Source organism: Myotis lucifugus, unplaced genomic scaffold (assembly GCF_000147115.1).
Source record: "Myotis lucifugus unplaced genomic scaffold, Myoluc2.0 scaffold_1, whole genome shotgun sequence".
In the NCBI taxonomy this organism is placed as follows: Eukaryota; Metazoa; Chordata; class Mammalia; order Chiroptera; family Vespertilionidae; genus Myotis; species Myotis lucifugus.
Genome location: NW_005871049.1, coordinates 9,504,843 through 9,520,526, shown reverse-complemented (window position 1 = coordinate 9,520,526; position 15,684 = coordinate 9,504,843). Strand labels below are relative to the sequence as shown.

At 37.9% G+C, this 15,684-nt stretch overlaps 2 pseudogenes; both read right to left on the bottom strand.

Annotated features, from left to right (window-relative positions):
- Positions 1-1,404, bottom strand: part of LOC102426750 — a 135,468-nt pseudogene extending 134,064 nt beyond the window's left edge.
- Positions 1,405-1,880: 476 nt separating this feature from the next.
- LOC102426440 lies at positions 1,881-2,124 on the bottom strand (annotated as a pseudogene).
- Between the last annotated feature and the right edge of the window lie 13,560 nt (positions 2,125-15,684).

The window sequence follows — 15,684 nt, the reverse complement described above, 5'->3', positions numbered from 1 at the left end:
AGCAAACTGTTCTCTTTTAATATATGTGACATTGTATACTTGTGTTTTATGTATTCATACAAATATTTACATTTGTATTATCATAGTAAATATATTGAAATGAATATTTTCCCTTAGGCAATTAATGAGAATACAATAAAAAAAAGAAATGTAGAAGAATGGGAAAGAAAAACAAAAACAAAAAAAGAGGAAAAGGTGTCATAAATTAAAGTGCTATGATAGGTTTGCCATTTTCAGTCAGGCATGGCTTAGTATCTGGTTTCCAAAATGCAGGTTACTTACATATACTTCTGCCATGATATAGTGTGTATATCATAGTAATACATTTAAAAAACTAAAGGATGATATTTAGGTGAAATTAAATTTAAAACGTTTTATCTATTAATAGTCAAAACTATATATAATATAACTTAGCACTCACTAATTAAACACATTACAGTCATACCCCCTTAAATACAGGATCTGCTCTGAGAAATGTGTCCTTAGGTGATTTTTCTTTTCCTGGGAATATCATGCTTGCACTTGCACAAACCAGGGTGGCACAGCCACCACTGTGAGTGTATGTGCTAGACTTTTATAGAACAGTTAGCATTGTAGGTTTGTTTACACCAGCATCACCACAAACACGAGGAATCTAGGAAACGGAATCGCAGTGTGAGCCCTGACAGTCTGCTTTCAGGCAGGCATCCCCGTCCCAGCGGGCTGCCTGGAATACCTGCACCAGCTCAGGCCTGGAACCCCCCGCCCCTCTGAGGCGCCCTTATTTCAGAGGCCTTGGTTGGTTGGGATAACTGACCATTTGGGCCACTTGTTATTTCCTCTTCAGGTGCTTTACATTCCTGCTCTCAGGTTCTACACTCACCAATGAAGAGCGAGCAGGAAAGGCCAGGCCCACCCCCATCCCACCCCCACCACGACCTCAATACAAGCAGAAGCCCCGGCCCATGTTCAGCTCTACTCACCGCCTCGCTCTGCGCCTCCCGTTGGCCCAGGAAGCTCCAGCTCTGTAAGGGGTAAGTCTTTTTTCTTCCACGTTTCCTAGTGGTTGTCATGGAAGGCGTCTGGCCGTCTCAATAACCACAGCGCTGCGTGCAGTGCACACAGGCTTGTGAAGGAGAGACCTGGGTGGAAGCTGTGGGGCCAGGTGAGCCCCGCAGGCCTTTCTAACCTACGGCCTTACTGTCCATAGAAGGAGCTGCAGGCCCAGCAACGCCTCGTGCTGTGATGAAAAGGGTTGTTGGGAAGTCTCCAGGCAATATTTTTTCAGCTCCATTATGATCTTACGGGACCACCTTTGTACTTGGGGTCCATTGCTGACAGAAGGTCGTTAAGTGGTGCCTGAGTGCACTCTGCTGCTAGGATGGTGCCCTGGTCCGTCCGGGTGGGAATCCCACTCCCCCACATCTTGGGTTGACTTAGTACACAACTAAGTCAGCTCTCTGTATCTTCATTTCTCCTTAGTAAGATGGCAATAATGATAGCACACCCTCATCGAACTTTTTAAAAGATTAAAAAGAGATCATTTTAAAAGCCCTTTAGAAACTTTTAATAAGAAATATTTTATCTTCATTTAACTCTTTGTGATTCAGAAAGTCAAAGATACTCATTTGAAATCATTTCAATTTTTGGTCATACTCATTTCCATGGGAGAAACAGCTATCTCACAGTGATATCTTACTTTTTTTATACTAAGTATTTTATTTGTATGCTGCTGCCAGTGTATATAAAATAATCATTCTTGGGAAATAGCAGTTCATGAAAATTCAGAGAGGTAGGTGTTAAGGACTGACAAAAGCAGAAGTTTGTGTAGTATGGCACATGTTATAGGGTAAGCTTTTTGTACAGGCTTCAGATTTAGTTTTCTTTGAATATTCACCGGTTCAAGAAACATGGTTTAGAACACCTTCGAAATTCATTTTACTACAAAAGGAACAAACTTCCTGGGGTCTGAAGGGATTGGTTCTTGAAGATACTCCAGTCAGCAGGGGGTCATGTTGAGCATTCTGCAGGCAGAATTGTTTCACATCTGCCGCTGCCTGGGAATCTGCATGCGGTTGAGCCGGCCTCCAGCCCGAGCTGTTGAACCACTTTCTTCATAGAGGTGATGCTGGAGGAACTAGACATGGTGCACGTGAGTGCCGGGCAGATTGGTCAGTAGCAGGTTGCGGGTCCGCTGGGGCCAGATGGTGGCGGCAGTGACACGAGGGGCAGAACTTGGAACTTTTCATGATATCTTAATTTTTTTAAAATTTTTATTAAATTTATTGGTGTGACATTGGTGCATAAAAGTATGTTTCAAGTGTACAATTTTATGATACATCATCCATATGTTGCATTGTATGGCCACTACCCAAAGTCAAATTTGCTTCCATCACTTTATATTTGACCCCCTTTACGCTTCAAATCCTTCCACCCCCTTTCCTTCTGGTAACCACCATACTGTTGTCTGTCTATGAATTAAAAAAAAAATTAATTCATTTTGTTGAAAGTAGTACAGATGTCCCCTATTTTTTCCTCTTTGCCCCCCTTCATCAGTCTCCCTCCCCACCCCAGGCCTTCACCTGTCTACTGCCTGTGCCCATGGTCTATGCATGCTCTACGTTCTTTGATCCCTTCCTTCCCTTCCTCCCACCTTCCCTCTGAAATCTATCCGTCAGTCCCATGCTTCTATGTCTATGGTACTATTTTGTTCATCAGTTTATTTTATTCATTAGATTCCACATATAAGTGAGATCATGTGGTATTTGTCTTTCTCTGACTGGTTTATTTAGCTCAGCATAATAATCTCCAGATCCATCCATGCTGTCTCAAAGGGTAAGAGATCCTTCCTTTTTAAAGCGGCGTAGTATTCTGTTGTGTAAATGTACCACAGCTGTTTTAATCCACTCATCTGATGAGCACTTGTGCTGTTTCCAGATCTTAGCTATTGTAAGTAATGCTACTATTTTTGTTTGTTTGTCTTATTTGTTCCTTTATTTTGTATCCCACCTATGAGTGAAATCATATGACTCTTGACTCTTTCTGTCTGACTTATTTCATTTAGCATGATATTCTCAAGATCCATCCGTGTTGTCTCAAATAGTAGCAGTTCATTTTTCTTATGGCTGAGTAGTGTTCCATTGTAAATATGTAACACATCTTCTATACCCAATCATCTATCAAAGGACACTTTTGTTGTTTCTACATCTTGGCCACTGTGAATAAAGCTGCAATGAACATAGGGGTGCATACGTCTTTGTGAATAAATGTTTTCACATTTTGGGGGGAGATACCCAGAAGAGAGGTTACTGGGTCATATGATAACTCTTTTTTGTTTGTTTGTTTAATCCTCACTGGAGGATATTTTTTTATTGATTTTTAGAGCGAGAAAGAGAGAGGGAAAGACAGAAAAAGGAATGTGAGAGAAATACATCCATCGGTTGCCTACTGCATGCACCCGACCAGGGTCAGGGCCGGGAAGGAGCCTGCAACTGAGGCACATGCCCTTGACTGGACTCAAACCCGGGATCCTTCAGTCTACAGGCCAACCCTCTATCCATTGAATAAAACAAGTTAGGGCTGATAACTCTATTATTAAATTTTGAGGAGCCTCCATACTGTTTTGCATAGTGGCTGTACCAGTTTGCATTCCCACCAGCAGTGAATGAGGGTTCCTTTTTCTCCACAACTTCTCCAACATTTGTTATTACTTGTCTTATTGATAATAGCCATTCTAATAGGTGTGAGGTGTATCTCATTGTAGTTTTGATTTACATTTCCCTAATAGCTAGTGAAGTTGAGCCTAAATCCAAATAGAGAAAGTGCATCATTGTCTGCACTTACAGAAATAAGATTATTATATTCAATCCCATGCAAGATACTTAATGTAATTCAGCTATTCAGTTTTCATCTTTTTCTGACATTGTAAATTCTTGCAAATTAGTCTGAAAGTATTGTTTTTGCATATTTAGCAAGTGATTCAAAATCGACCAAACTTTTTAAAAATATATTTTAATTGACTTCAGAGAGGAAGGGAGAGGGAGAGAGGGATAGAAACATCAACGATGAGAGAGAATCAACAATCAGCTACCTCCTGCACACCCTCAAATGAGAATGGAGCCCACGACCTGGGCATGTGCCCTCACCAGGTATCAAACTGTGACGTCTTGGTTCATAGGTTGAAACTCAACCACTTAGCCACACCAGCTGCGCCAAAGTCCATCAAACTTTTTACTTCAAAGAAATCTAACAGCTTAGGAAATTATACCTATAAATTTTTTGTAACATTCATGTATGAATTTTTATGTGTGTATTAATTTTCTAGAATTTTCTAGAGCTGTTGTATCAAAATACCACAAACTGCATGGTTTAAGCAACAGAAATGTATTGCCTTACAGCTCTGGAGGCTGGTTGTCTGAGATCAAGGTATGAGCAAGCTGGGTTGTTCTGAAGGCTGTGAGGAAACACCTGTTCATATCTCTCTCCTCATTTCGGGTAGCATCAGGCATAAATTGATTTGTAGATGGTGTTTTCTGTGTATCTTCAGATCATCTTCCCTCTGTACATCTCTGTCCAAATTTCCCCTTTATATGAGGACATCAGTCATATGGTCCACCTAAGACCTCATCTTAACTTGGTCATCTGCAAAGATCTTATTTCCAAATAAGATTATATTCACAGATACTAGGATTAGCATGTTAATATCTTTCGGGGAAAGACAATTCAACCTATCACAATATGTAATACAACTTATTGTCATTAGCAACAACATATCATTTCAATGAAAGCATCTTTAAGTACACTCCATATCACCAATCTAGAAAGAAAATTAGGTTCCTCTTAAAGGTAGTTATTTTCTCACTCATGGTTAAAAATATCTTTACCTTGAGGAAATAGAATAAATGTGTTTTTCTTTTATTTATACCCACTCAAAAGAATACCTGTCATCAGAGAGTCAAAAAATTTGGAAATCTGTTTTTGTATGAATGGAAAATGTACAAAACACAAGAAGAGAGAGTTTCATCATTATTAAAGAAAGATATAATTTTGCACTTCAAATAATATTTGTAGATGTTTTGTATGAGTTATTATCAGCTATAAGCCACTGGTTATCATTTCTACTTCATAATATGATGTATACAGTAAGATTTTAAATCAGGGTTTTATTAATAGAAGAAGATTTAGTTCAGTTATTTGCCCTTGTGTTTTTGCAATACTTTGTTATATTTGATAATGTCTTCACTTTCCAGAAACCTATCATGACCTTTGGACAAATTGTAATGGTTAATTCAGTTAACACTACATCAATTCTTCACAAACTGTGAATTTACCATACCATAGCTAATCTGTGTATATTCTAGATTAAAAATAAAAACAACACTAGAAGTTTCGATAGTTTCTTCCCAATGAAAGGAGTTCCCACAGATACAAATGTCACATTTTGGATACTGAGGCAAGAGGATTTTTACAGGTTATAGCCATTAACACAAAATTCTACATATGTATAAATGTAGGTCAAACAAAAGAAGTGTCTGTTATCTAGTAGCTTCATCAGTAGTCATAGCATTTTTATGGACTGTACATTAAGGGAACCACAAAAGCCAACTAAGTGTTCTGAACTCTGTGCTAACCCTAAATACACCTGAGCACCAATATTTCTGTAGGCTCTTTAAAAAAAATTATATATATATATATATATATATATATATATATATATATATATATTATTGATTTTAGAGAGGAAGGGAGAGAGAGAGAGAGAGATAGAAACATCAATGATGAGAGAGAATCATTGATTGGCTGCCTCCTGCACGCCCCCTACTGGGGATTGAGCCCGCAATCTAGGCATGTGCCCTTGGCCGGAATGGAACCTGGGACCCTTCAGTCCGCAGGCTGACGCTCTATCCATTGAGCCAAACCAGCTAGGGCTCTGTGGGCTCTTTTTATAACAGTTTTGTTTGCTAATCTAAACTAGAACAAACAAGCAAACAAACAAAACTTGTCCCTCAAACACATCACTTCAGGCACACAGCATGCAAGAATTCCTTTGAGGGACTCATAGTGCAGTAAACTGATTTCCCATATTTACTTGCCTCACAAACAGCAGTTTTTAATCATCTCCTTAGTTTTAAGGCATTGGGGGGATAATTTAATTTTAATTGTTTTGTTTTCAGGTCTAGTGGGTGCAAATTTAAAGCCAGAACTCTTTTCATGCCTGTGTACATGAAATGATGCACAGCTCAGTGAAACATAATGAAGAAATAATTCTGGCCCCCCTCACTTCGTATGTTGATGTGCTGAAGAAATTTGAAATCATAGTTCAGTAAGTCATAAAATATGAAAGTACTGTGCCAGACGTCTTGTCAGCGATCTTAGAGATATGGGTCCTCTAACCCAATATATACATCAAAGCCATGGGACACCGAAAACACAAAGAGGAAGCATTAGGATACATTTATCATTTATACTGCATGCGAGGTTAGGACCCCTAGCTTTCTTATGATGGTTCCACTTGAGTGCTGTAGGGATAAATGTAGCTCAGTGCTCCTTCCCCTTCACAGTTATGCATTACACTGTAACAGATCGGCCCGCCAGAGACACTTTCACTCAGGCAGAAATGAAATATAAGGGACTGGAGCAACACTGTGCCTCTTACATAGTCTGTTTCCTTAAACCATGCACAGTGTGCAGGTGATCCTTTATATCCTATATAAACAATACTTTCATATGCTTTCAGGAGTCCCCCTGGTCACATTAATATCTGTAGAAACTCTTAAGCTGACTTCACCAAATATATCAAACTGAAGTCAGGGAGCATTCAGTATGATTGCTGGATTTTGGAATTATTATGAGATATTAGCCATGATTCGGAGGCCTTAAATGTGGTCAAAGAAAGCAAAGGCGACAGGAAGCATTTTTTCTTCAGGAAACTGTCCTAGGAAACAATTTCAGTTGTTTCCATTGTTTGATATGTGCTGCTGATGCCTTCTGGTCTTCCCCAGAAGGTGTTTTCCACAACAGCCCCAGGGGTCACGGGACTCCTTGCGCTGAATGTTTGCATCAGGTTGCTAAGGGGACTTTCCCTCCACTATTCCCCTAAGAAGAGGAGTCCCGCTCTGAGGTTTGTTAATGGAGTTTCTCTACACAAGGTGCATCCTCGTTTCATTTGCAATCTCTTGGTATAGGTGTTATATTTTCCATTCAATTCATGGGCAACAGGTATGTAAATGTCATTCCTATTGTTGCTGTGGGAGTTGTAAGACTCATTCTTCTTTAATTATTTGTAGTATGTGACTTATTTAAAGGTATTAATGAGATCAGGAAAAAAGCAGACATTGGAAAAAATGACCTTTTGTCAACAGTCTTTTAACAACTAACAGAAATTTTTATCGATTTTTTTTTAAAAGATGTTATTTCAATGGGGGTTGGGGAGACAGTGGATCTTAAGGGTTTTACATATATCATAAATATGCCAACATAGGAATCAGATTCAACTTACTGATTTTGCTGATAGAGCAGCAGAAGAGGTTTCTTTATTTGCACAAATTACTTTTGTTTGTAGTATTTGACAATTGTAGACAAAGGCCTGTATCATGAAATATAGTGGCAATATTGATTCATATCTTTAAATTTTACTATGAAATAACAATTTTTGAATTTTTTTTAAAATTATGTCTGGCTATTTTAAATAATTTTAACTCATTATATCTTTTTTAGTAGATGTTTAACTTTCTCTCTTTTTTACATTTAATGAGATCAATAAGTATTATGTCAAGGAATACTGTCTGAGTGCAGTATACTGTCCATAATGTCAGTGCACTCAACACAAATTGGTCTTTTGGTAATACAAGTTTCCTGTTATTCACAGGTAATAAACTTTCCTTGAGCTATCCAACACAAAGAGAATAATTTCCAATACATTTTTATTAATAGTCATTTGAAGTTTTTGTATATGCAAAATGTTAACAAAAAATATATTAAATATATAATCTTTGACAAAAATGTTACCAAATGGAGTTTATCCCCTTAAAATGAATCCACTTCAGAAAACTGTTTCAGTGAAACATGTGTGAGATTAACTGACACAAATGTATTCATTTATCTGATTTACATCTTATAATGTCAAGCCATTGTTCCTTTTTATTTTTGGTACACCAACAAATATCATTTGATAGAAACTTACAGCTTAACAAGTACTTAAAGAATCACTCATTTTCCTGAAATTGGATTAGAATAAATTGGATATATGGGAAATATAGGAATATTATATACACATATACATATATCCCTCAGTGGTGACTAACAGTTACTTGCTCTTAAACATTTATTGAGTGTATATTTATCTTTTCATGTATTTCAACATGTATTTTTTTAATGTATTTTTATTGATTTCAGAGAGGGAGAGAGAGGTAGAAACATCAATGATGAGAGAGAATCATTGATCGGGTGCTTCCCGCACACCCCCCACTGGGGATCCAGCCCACAACCCAGGCATGTGCCCCTGGCTGGTATTGAATCCAGGACCCTTCAGTCCACAGGCTGACGCTCTATCCACTGAGCCAAACCAGGAAGGGCCAACATGTGTGTTTTAATAATAATTTTGAAGTCTGCTATAAGGACATTAAAGACATGGTTCTTTCTTTGAAGTATCAAGGCATCCTCATATTAACTTCCTAAAGTAATTGTATGCTCTCTTGTCTATCCACTCTGACTCCTGCAATGCTTTCTCCTTTGAACTGATCATCATTAATTCATTTAAAATATATATTATTTATTTTATTTAATTCTTTATTAAGTTATTATATATGTGTCCTTATCCCCCTCAATGCTTCCCCCCACCCCCCTACTTATGCCCTCACCTCCCTAGTGTCTGTGTCCCAGTGATCCTACTTCTAGGATATATCCTAAGAAACAAGAAACACCAATCAGCAAGGATACATGCACCCCTATGTTCATAGCAGCACAATTTACCATAGCTAAGATTTGGAAACAGCCTAAGTGCCCATCAGCAGATGAGTGGATTAGAAAACTGTGGTACATCTATATAATGGAGTACTATGCTACTGTAAAAAGGAAGAAACTCCTACCATTTGCAACAGCATGGATGGACCTGGAGAGCATTATGCTAAGTGAAATAAGCCAGTAACAATATATTTTTTGAGTATTTTCTGTACATGGGTACTGGAACCATGTGGAGAGAGTGGTGACTAACAGTGATATAGCCCTGTCATAATGAGCTTATATTTCTGGTGCCTTTGTGACATTTCTAAATCTTAGGGAAATGACTTTTAAAATTCTTTATTGATAATATAACTAAAACTTTATTTTTTGAAAAACTGGCTAATGAAGGATCATCATTTTTCACTTTACTTTCCAATCATATTAAATTCTTTCCAGAAGTTTAATTTGACAAACATTTGAATAGGAATTAAATAGTCACAAATATAATTTATTTGCACCATTCATCTTTTTTTTTAAATTTCTTAAAGAGATAAGCCTCTTCCTCATCCTATGATGTTTCCTTCTCAGTCCAAGTGCTAATGTGATTTCTACCATAGGTTTTCATTTAGGACTAGAGGTGCATGAAATTCATGCATGCGGGGGGGGGGGTCCCCTCAGTCCATCCTGCACCCTCTCCAATCCAGGACCCATCGAGGGATGTCCGACTGCTGGCAGTTGGACATCCCTCATAATCCAGGACCACTGGCTCCTAACCACTCACCTGCCTGCCTGCCTGATTGCCCCTAACCCTTCTGCCTGCCTGCCTGATTGCCCCTAACCACTCTCCCCTGCTGGCCTGATTGCCCCTAACAATTCTGCCTGCCTGATTGCCCTTAACTGACCCCTGCCACGGTGGCTTTGTCACCGTGGCTTTCTCCGAAAAACGTCTAGTCTATCCGGTCTAATTAGCATATTACCCTTTTATTAGTATAGATGTTCACTCTGCCTATTCCCCTAGAGATGTCCCAGTGGGTTCCTGACACTGTGCCCTGTTTCATTCTGTTTCTAAATTCAATTAGAAGGTCCTTGAGATGTATCAAAGAAAACATTTACTGGGCGGGTCGAACTTATAAGGAGGACTTTATTCAGGACAATGCAATGAGGGTCCAGATAACTCAGCTCCACTGCAGCATAAGGCAGAGGGTTTTAAAGCCTGGGGTGAGCTATTGGGACAGCACTAGAGAATATTAGTGGGGGAGGTTGAACAATGACATTTAGCCATCTGTGTTTGCTATTTGGTACTCATCCAAGTCAAGCTTCCAGCCTTCTATAAAGACCAGGAAATAGAGGCAATATTTTTCTTAAGCTTACATTTCAAAGGGATGGCTCCCAAATCCTGGAGAAAGACATTCTAGGTTGTACAACTGGCCAGAGGCTGGGAGAAGATTTCCATTCCAAAGTAGCACAGAAAGTATTTGAAATTGCAAGTTTCTAAAGTAACTGCTCTAAGAAAGGAAAGATCAGTGATATAGTCAGGAAGAAACCCATCTAGAGTTTAGTCAAGCTGAGGGGAACCTGAAGGCACTCTTGGTCAGTTTCCATAATAGATTCTATCATGTCTGTGGAAACATCTCCAAAATGGTTAATGCCCCACTTTATTCTGAACCCCAGCAGTTCTCTACCTGATTTAAATTAGAATTGTTAAAGAGAGAAAAAGAAATCAATATTTCAAAAGTGATGATACCATTTGATCCTGTTTGGAATAATCTCACAGATAATAATAATTACAGAGGAACTAATGTTAACTACTTAGTAATTCTACCACTTAATTAAAAATGGAGTGTGAAGTTCCTGTACGCTGTGGGATGATATTGAACCATATAAAATATACTGTGAATCAGCTGTTTTTTCTTTTTTTGGGGAAAGAAGGTATAGGAATTGCAAAGCCATTTTCCAAATCCCCATCTTCTATGTTTGAAGGTGTAAGAGAAGGAAGACATTTCAATCCAATTAGATAGGTCTTCAAGGATCAGAACGTCAGCCAGAGGGCATTACAAAGATAGGAGATTCAAAACCCACTGAAGGTAGGACATGGTATCTAATAAAAGAAACTAAGGTAGTGAGAAGGAAAAAATGTGCATTGACATAACAGTTCATTCTCTTCGGGGAACTGAATTTGGAAAGCAAGAAATTAGAACTCATTTTACTGGGAACCTCAGAGATTTATTCCATATCTCTACCACAACTAGGCCAGTACTGAATAAATAATATATAGTGAACAGTGGTTGATTTTTATTTTCACTAGAATAATACAAGGCTAAATGGGTTGATAAAGACAAATGTTAATATAAAAGTGATTTTGGGGAAAAATTCTATTATTGAGGTATAACACTCAAAAGTGATAATAATTATAGGTAGAAAAGGACCTCAATGTTGCTCACACATTTATGGTAAGGTATACCAATATTATTACAACATTATAGGGTCAAGAGAATAATAATACTATTTAGGTTTGGGGTGCTATGCCAAGTCAATAATTACTTTAAATCTCACAGAAAAACACTATATTACAAATTCATAAATGAAGTAACAGATGTGGGGAGACTAAATAATTTACTAGTAGTCACAGCACTAATATATTTGTATTAGTTGTCAACAGTTGAATGTACTTTGGCCATCATACTGAATGCATTGCTTCTTTGAATTCCAACAGATATTTATCTTGAAAACAGAAGTAAATCTGGATAGTGTTAAAACTTGACACTGAAGCCCTTCTCCTTTCTCCCATGTCCTACAAACACTTCAACAGCCATTCCCCTTAATTCTATAGTTAACGTATATTAAAAACCCAAATTACTTTGCACCATCATTTCTGCTGTTTAGATCTACCATCACCTGATACCTAGGTTAGCCTCCTTGCTTCTTCCCCATCTCTGTGGTTTACTACCCAATTTCTGGGGCCCTGTGCAAAATGAAAATACAAAGAAGAGAAGGGAGAAAGCTCTCTCAGCTTCCCCAGGTAAGCCAGTCCCTAGTCAGCAGTGTACCAGCTAAATGCAGCCACATCAGTGAACTCAGGCAATACCAGAACAGCATAGCAAACACAAAAATTTGTTGAGAAATAACACATTCTTACTGCTATAAGCGATTAAATTTTGAGTGTGTTTTTGCATGTATCAATAGATAAGATGGGGTTTTCTAGGTACAACAGCTTATTTTTCCATGAGTTTTTTTTAATCCATCTCAAATTTTCTTGCTATATCTTTTGAACTTTTGTTTTGCTATGTTACATTTTTTTTCCCTAACAAATTGCAATTATTGGGGAGGAAAAAAGCCAAAAACAGGTGTAAAGAATTACAGAGTAATTGAGTGTGTGAAGTCCCATGTGTTTTCTGTTTTGATTTGTTTTATTTCTACCGGTCTGAAAAAGTTTCACAGCAATGTTTGTAACTTAACCCCAAGCTTCTCTCTTTCCCTTTGATCTCCCTTAGCTGGGTCTATTGAGAACTGAAATTTGAATTTTATTGTTTCATTGTCAATGAGAATTTTCTCTATTTCAGAAGAAAAGGTTCAAGTTACAAAATTCTGAGTCTATTGGAGAAGTTGTTTTCTCAAAGGACCTCTGTCTCTTCTAAAGCACACAATTGGATCAACATTTAAAAAGAAAACTTAAGGTTTTTAAATAGTAAAAGTGATTTTACTCAAGCATATTTTTCCTCAATTGGAAAGAGAATCAATTGCTGAAAGTTATGATTGGCCCTAGACATTATTCCTCTTTGTTCTTTAATTTCATGCTGATTTACAGGTATCGTAGCTGGATAAATATTTATAACATCACTTTAAACGTTGAAAGAATGAGATTGGAGTTACTATGATCTTAATCCAGGAAACCAGTCTCAAAGAGAGAACCACTTAATATTTCAGTAGTTGTATATATATTCTCTTTTTAAAAATATATTTTTATTGATTTCAGAGAGGAAGGGAGAGGGAGAGAGAGATATAAACATCAATGATGATAGAGGATCATTGATGGGCTGCCTCCTGCATGTCCTCCACTGGGGATTGAGTCCACAATCCAGGCATGTGCCTCAGACCGGAATCTAACCCGGGACCCTTCAGTCCGAAGGCCAACTCTCTATCCGCTGAGCCAAACTGGCTAGGGGGATATATATTCTTGTGATTAATATATAACAAACAAGGAGGACTGTAATTTGAAAAAGGATCTTATCTGAGGACAATTTGTAAAATTAGATAATTGAGGTATCTGGCCTCATTATAGACAAAGTAATTTTTAGACTTTAAGAATTTATTGAAATATTTGCCTAAAATACAAACATTGATTACCAACAGATTACATTTAACTCAGGGAAAGGCTAACTCCTTTCCTTGGAAGGGGCTACCAGGACTCCTCAATGCCCTTAGTCTGGTCATCAGAACTGGCTGGGCTCCCACAGACAGCAGCTGGAGTTCCAGGGAGATATTTCAGCTGTGGGGGGTTGCCACTGAGAACTCTGGGGTCTAAACCCCAATATTGCCCCCCAGCCCAGACCACCAGAACTGAGAAAGGTGCCCATGCAACATCTGGCTGTGAAAAGAAGCAGAGTTGCTGTCTGCCAGGAAGAGACATCTGGAAAGGCAGGCACCCTCTTAAAGGGCCAGCACACAACATTTTGTGCAGCTACTCACCCAGGGTATCCTCAGAGGGAGGGCAGAGTGGACTGAAGCTGTGTGAGCAGAAACCAGAGTTGAGGGCTCTGGGGTTAGAGCTCAGAAGGCAGATACTCCAGTTTCCTGTGCTGAGCCATTCCCTCATACTGCAGCGGACATTAGCCAACACAGAAATAGTTGTCTGGTGTGATCGAATCACAATTATACGTATTTCTTTTATCAGATCAATATTTCTTTTGTCAGATAATATATTTCTTTTGTAATATGTTAGCCACCTTTGCCCTGGTTGGTGTGGCTCAGTTGATTGGAGCATCATCCTGTTTACCAAAGGATGGTGGGTTCAATTTCTAGTCAGGGCACATACCCAGGTTTCAGGTGCCATCCCTGTCAGAGCGAGTGCAGGAGGAGTGCAGGGGTTAACTGATGAATGTTTCTCTCTCTCTGTCTCTCAGCCTCTCTCTTTCTTCCTCTCTCTCTCAAATTAAACAAACAAACAAGAAATTAGCTGGCCTAAGGCAAGCTTCCACAGCTAGGAAAATGATTTTCTTTGCCTTTTTAAAAAATCTAAACTTAAACTTTTAAAAATGTGGAATCCTGAGGAAGCAGAAACATTGGTAAACTGCCGTTAAGATCCACATGATTAATTCATTCACTATATGGACCCAGGTGTATTCTCCAAATTTTTTGTATCGATTTTTATTTTTGTGTTCATAACTCATGGCCTTTATTTTCAAGGTCACCTCACTTGTTAAAGCTTCTCTAGGTCCAATCATATGGAGCAATGTGGACATTAGTTGTCATATTCCTGGGAGGTGCAAAGTCACCTTATACAGCATTTTCATAACCCAGTGCAACGGGGGGATCTTATAATTCAAGAAAATGTGCAAACTGGGCCTCATATGGTTTTATGTGTTTTCTTTCTTCAACTATTTTTTGCCCATAATTAGTAATATTAATGGTCCCAAAGTGGCCTTTGGAGGCTCCTAATAGTTAACTTAAGTAGATTTTGTTAGCACCAGCCATATGAAAAATACTGCAGTATTTGGTGTTATAATGAAGATAAGTAAAACACTCTCCCTTTCCTCAAATACTTTTAATTTGGTGAAAAGGGAAAAAGTTGAATGTAAGTACATAAATCAAGTCAGACATCAAATAAGTAATAGCAAAGAGTGGCAAACAGTGCTAAGCAGCATAGCACAGGAAAACTAGATATAGATATTGAGTTTAACTTTTTCCACTCAGTGGTATTAGATGGTTCCTTGGGAGGATGAAACCCTTCTTTCCCCTATTCTTTCTTAGTCCATGCCTTTATTTGGAATTGTTCTTCAAATATATAACCACACACAGGTACAATATATACTGTGTTGAGCATGGTTTTACAGGCTGATTCCCATTATTGAGGACAGATGTTACACACACTTAGTTTCACCATTCTGACATCTTTGCATTAGTTAGTGTTCATCCATTAGCATGTATCCCATTAGCTTTGCATCACAGAATTGACACAGAACTCTACAAGGTTATTTATTCACTTCACATTCTCTCCCTTGATAGTCACATCCACATCAATAGATCTGTGAAGGATTATAAAATACCCATTTTCCTCAGCTCCTTAGTTTACAAATTAGGGAACAGAGACCTAATGATTTATCTAGAACTCTCAATTACCTTTCCATACTCTAACACAGTGTATTGTCATGCTCTCATAAAATGCCTTATTTTCTGGCTGATCAAGCTCATGAACTCAAAACCTGGGTTTCCAAGTATATTTAGAAAAGCTACAAATGAGGAATGTATGGTGCACAGTAGACATATTTCTTCCATACTTAAGACCAGTGAAATAATAATTTTAGTACTTATAAAATGTTACTATTAATTGATACATCTTTATAAATAGAACTTATTCCTAATAAAAGAGGTGCTATTTTAGAATTCTGCAGGAAAGTTTGCTATATGTTCTTTAATTAAAATGGGCATCTTAAATTGGTCAACTCTTGATGTGATTTCAAGGTAGAGAAGTAAGAGTAAGCCCAAATTGTCTATGCATATTTATTAGTTTTTTTCTTAATATTTTAGTCATGGAATCAGTTATGATAA